Consider the following 5770-nt stretch of genomic DNA (forward strand, 5'->3'; position numbering starts at 1 on the left):
AATCTGAACGATCGAGATTGATCCAAAATCAACGATCAAGATTGAGAGACGTTTTGAAAGTTTGAACTCACGAATCCGAAATAGGCGTTCGGAAACCGTCGCTTGGATGACGTGAGCCACGACAGATCAACTGCAACGAAGATACGTGGCCTTACACTCACAACGCTCGAGAAAAAGTGATCACCGCATTAAATGTGATATGACATTTAATGAAGCACGCAGAGATCATCACCTGACGAGGAACCCAGTTAAAAACCAAGCCCTCGGGATCGACCGAACGCTTGGTCTGGGGGGCTCGTGATATGGAGAGTTTATGATCAAACCGGGTTCATACCTGGTCCGACCCTCGACCCCGGTCGAGACGGAGAAAACCGAATCGCTCTCTAGCGAACCGGGTCAGGAAGATGGCTTGCTGAAGAAGAAAGCTTATTCGGCTGCAAGCGTGCCCTAATCTTACTTATGGATTAGGGTAATCACCCGATGATGATAGGAGACTCGAATTGACGGCCGCGACTAATCATCATCAAAGGGATAACTATCGCATAACCTAACGGTTATCTCGGGAGTCCTCTACTAGCCCAAACTAGTAGAAGTCTATTGCTCAACGGATCTCACTGATAAGATCCAACGACTACCCGAAGAAGGCTCGAGTGCATCCACCGAAGGAGATTCGAAGGTACACTCTATATAAACCCCACTACCATACAAGGTGAGGGACGGATCAATCGATCAAGAAGAATATTATCTGAGACTCAGGTTCAGATACATACTGATAGACCTAGATTATTAGCGATCTGCTATCTAGATCACCTTTCCCGTTTCTTCATTCATTAGCTCTGTGCTTCTAGCAGAGCCGTTTGTGATTAAGTTCATCAACTGACTTAGCCTTCGGATGTGGACTCCCGACCCCGGCGGTCGGGCCACATCTGCGACGCTTTCGTTTTGCGGGACATCACGTGGAGATCCAAGGGTGAGCAGATTTTGGACGCATCGGGCATATATAACTTTAAAATAATAATGACTTTATAAAAAAAAAAAAAATATATATATATATATATATATATATATATATATATATATATATATATATATATATATATATATATATATATATATATATATATATATATATATAATTTGGGATCTCCGGTAATTTTTTTCAAGTATAGAATCTATTTAAGTAAAACATTTAAAAAAAATATCTTATTAGGTAAATCTTTTGAGCAAAATCGGTCTATTTGGGAAATTTTCCTACAAGAAAAATGCATTTATGTAAAAACAACTCAAATTCTGCGTTGTTTTCTTGTCCATAAAACACTTTATAAATCCAAAATTAGATTAGGTTCAGGATTAGAGACAAAATCAGGTCATGAACATTGGATTAGGGCCAAAATTAGAAATAGGCTGGAATAGGCTGAACAGAACAAATACTAATCTTAAGCTTGCCCTTGCCCTAATTTAGTGCTAAAATATTTTGCCTTTACCTACCATCAGAGCCAAAGATCTTGATCCCAAGCTTTATTCGTAGGTGGGTTAAGTCCACCGAGACCAAACTTGCACCCTAGTAAGAATGGCTAAAGGTAAACCTAATAGTAAACAACTTAATCTATGTTAAAGTTTACATTGTTATTAATACAGATTTCAAAAAATAATAAAATAATAAAATAAAGAAAGAAGAAGTTGGAAGTAGTGGAACATTGAAAAGCTATTTAATAGGGAGACAATTTAACTGAAACTGTTTCATATTAGTTCATACTCAAAATATGTTACAGCGAACCAGTTATATTGAAACCAATTCCATATATGCAACACACTTTCCTTTCCTTTTCTTTATTTATTTATTCTTTATTTTTGGGTAGAATGCAACACACTTACTCGGTGCTCCCCATTGATGCCAAGAATGCATCAGCAGTTAAGCAGATGCTCCCGCCCACTCCCAGTTGCTGCTTGCCTGGTAAACCAAATCGTTCTCAGAAATGTAAAACTTTATTACTAATAAATAAATGGAAAACAAAATTGGAAGTTAGAAGAAGGGACGAGAAATATAAAAGGAGAATCTCACCACATTAAATTGTATAGCCCCTTTAAAGAGGGAACCAATGATCCCAATGGTGGGTATGTGTTGGATCTTTTTCCAATCAATTCCCTCATTTTTTTTAACCCTTGCGATGAATTCTTCTGGCATAAAGAATAACCTGAGCGTCTGGAGAGTTTTGACTTCCTTCAATCCAGATGGAAGCTCCACCAGGTTCTCTAAATAACAAAGATTTAGAATCTTGAGTTTGGGCAATGAATTTTCCTTCACCTCCACTGTTCTCAACTGAGACAGCACTTCCAGATCCAAGCGTGAAAGATTAAGAAACCCATTCTCAGGAAAAACCATACAGCTTTCCAAGAAAGATCCTTGTTTGAGCTCGAGGAACTTTAAGTTCTTTAATTTTGAAAGGGCATCAATTCCATCCCGACAGAGCTCCGTAAGAGATAACCCTAATTCAGCAACATTTGGCGGAAAAATCCATTTTGGTTGTTGTTCTGTCTTTCTTGCTTCTTCTGTCTTTGCTGCTGCAAGTTTTATCTTCCCTGACAATCTCATTTTGTAGAGGTGAACATGGCGTGCAAATGATGGAAACTCTAGGGTGCCTTTCCACTCAATGTCCAACTCCCTTAGAAAAACAAATTTGGCAATCGAACTAGATAGTTGGGATGCATGATTTTCCACATTCACCTCAGTGATCTTTAGCTTTCTGAGATTGGTCAAGCTAGAAAATTCAATATTGCAAATCCAACCGTCTTCTCTTGTAGACAGTGTCAGAAGATTATCTAGTCTCCTGGTTTTGGGTTTCTGAGCTGCACCAGCATTGCTAGTATGAGAATTGCAGCCAACCATCAGCAGGAAATTATGACTAACTCCTTTAACAGATGATCCTGATGAATCTATGACTTGTTCAAGATTAGCATAAAAATGTCTAAGCTCTTTCAATTCCCAAACTGACCAAGGTATGCATCCAATTCGAGTTAAAGAGATATCAAGAGTCTGTAGGTTGCGGAGATTGCTTATTGAGGATGGAAGCAATTCTACCGGAGTTCCACGGATGTTCAAGTACTTGAGGAGCACAAGTTTCCCGATTTCCTTGGGTAACTTCTTGAGTTTCTTCGACCCTCTTAGATCCAAGACTCTAAGATATATGAGGTTCTCGTAGCAAGAGGCTCTCTGTAATTTATCATTGCTGAAGTCAACAAAGCATATAATTGATCTGGTTTTACTTGAAGAGTTACTATCCAGAATTTCCAACTCTTCAATTTCCTCATCAGTTATCGAAGTTGAAGAATGAATGGCAAGTCGACGTGAGCCGGTATGGCTTGCCCTTGTTGATCGTTTGTTCCCCACAATGTCAAGAAACTTGTCATGTCGTCCTTTCGAGATTGCAATCTCACGTAACACATCATGGATGCGACATGTTTCAACACTTCCATTGAAGCTCCTACGATCAACTTGGATCAGGCTCCTTTGAATCAATTCTTCTATATAATCATCAGCAACATCTTCCATACATTCTTCACCTCTTTCTTGGATGAAACCCTCAGCAATCCACAACTGAACTAGGCTTTCACAATCGATCAAATGATCTTCTGGGAAAAGGCCGAAATAAAGAAAACAAGGTTTCAAGTGAATAGGTAAATTATCATAACTCAAAGCTAGTACTTCGGAGCATTTACTAGAGTCTTGTACCAGTTGCCACCTTGCACTTTGCGCAACTTTGTTCCACACTTCAGGTGTCGTTGGTTTTGTGGACAAGAGGCCACCCAGTACCACGATTGCTAGTGGCAAATGGCCGCACTTGTCGAGAATATATTTCCGCTATATTCTGCAGTGCTAGAGGGATACTTTCTTGACCGAAAACCTTCTTTGCCAGGAGCTTTATACTATCCTCTTTATCCAATTTTCCTATCTGGTAAGTATCCGCTAGTGAGTTGGCATGTATGCCTACTTCAAGGGAGCGAGAAGTAATTAGAACTCTACTTTTCTTTTTATCCATTACAATTCTACCAAGAACACATTCGCGTATTACGTCCCAATCTTCGGTTCGCCATACATCATCAAACACCACCAATAATTTCCCAAAATCCTCCTTCCCAGGTATTTTCTTCTTGTTGATGCTTCGCAACAGATGTTCCTCATCAAAATCTTGGGATACATTTATCCAGGCACAAGTATCAAATTCAGATTTAACTTCATTGTAAACCTTGGTAGCAAGGGTTGACTTACCTGAACCACCCATCCCAACTATGGAAACAACATGAAGTTGGGATAAATCTTCGGGGTCTGTGATCAAGAACAATTTTTTCTTCACAGCATATGACTGACTATTAAAGCCAACAATGCTATCATCGTGTACATCTGGATCTGGGACTCTTCTTTCATCAAAGACAACATCTTTTCCCAAATAATCTCCATCCTCCAGCTTATAAAGGGCATATTTTGATTTGTTAGCTGAAATCCTTTCGAGTCTTGCCTTGATGCTTTTGATCTCCTCCCCCAAACTATGAACAGTAATAGGTGGACCAGGATAACTGACGAAGGGCAATCTTGATAACAATTTGAAGCAACTTTTGTCTCGTTCATACATCACCTTAAGGATGAAGAAGTCAATAGCATCTTCAGCAGAGTAAGCGAGATCTCGAACCTGGCTTACCCATACATCCACTCTCTCATACTTACTCCGTTTAAGTGTAGCATCCCTTAGAAAGGAGCTGATCCATTCCAGTTCATCACGAAGAGAAGCAACTTGCTCTTCGACTCCTGTCAGAAAGTTGTATTCTTCTAGTAATATTACTCCTAGTTTCTTGGTGATAGATATGATAGTACCCTCAGCCATCGTTTTTTTCTCCCTTGGAACGAATCTATAATTGCATTTCAGAATCTTGTAGTTTGATGTACTAGTGGCACTTTAATGGAAACAATAGTCACGTGTGAGATTTGTAAACATTCATTTGCTTCTTTTCTGCAACCTCTGTACATGGTAAACGAGTGATTAGTACGAATTCATAATAAAATTATTTTTTATTTTGGTTGAGTAGAAGGGGAAAAAAAAAGATATTACCATCTTCACATTATTTTTTTGGTCATTAAATGAATTATATTTTAAGTCATCCGGCGAAACATCATTCATACACGATTGTAAGAATAGTCTTCCAACAGAAAGGGAGTACCTCCACCCTGGGACAAAAATGGAACATCTATTTCCTTGCAGATGTGTGACAAGTGTCCCAACATTACATTAAATGGTGGAAATCCATTTATAGGTCACGGAAATCCATTTATTGATGTGACCTATAAATGGATTTCCACCATTTGATGTGATGTTGTGACAATTGTCGCACATCTACAACGAAATTGATCATGCATCCATTTCCTTGTAAGAAATGGACCGGACCCCTTCCGATATTGGTCCCCTCCCCCTTTTGCTCTCCTTCCCCCCCCCCCCCAAATCCCCCCGACGGGCCGGAGCCAAGGCCCCGTGGGGCGGGTAGGTGTTGGAATTAATTGTGTAGGTATAAGTTGCCCTTGTAGGGGTTATCTTTGCAAGTTTTTGTGTGGCAGATCCCTTCTCTACGTGGCCTTAGGTGCGCCGTAGATAAAGGTTGCGCCTCCTTCAATGGTGGTCCTCAGGCAATCTTGTTATGGGGTTGAACAAAATTTTTCATTTTATATCCATTTATGGTGCAACAACCACACTCCTCTTTCAAAATTTTCCATTTATGGGGTTGT

General features: G+C 39.6%; 1 pseudogene; it reads right to left on the reverse strand.

The window, feature by feature from the left end:
* Positions 1–2023: 2023 nt before the first annotated feature.
* LOC148998880 (putative disease resistance protein RXW24L) lies at positions 2024–4995 on the reverse strand (annotated as a pseudogene).
* Between the last annotated feature and the right edge of the window lie 775 nt (positions 4996–5770).

This window comes from Hakea prostrata, unplaced genomic scaffold (assembly GCF_041222555.1).
Source record: "Hakea prostrata isolate BN-2017 unplaced genomic scaffold, UWA_Hpros_2 contig_102, whole genome shotgun sequence".
NCBI classification, from domain to species: domain Eukaryota; kingdom Viridiplantae; phylum Streptophyta; class Magnoliopsida; order Proteales; family Proteaceae; genus Hakea; species Hakea prostrata.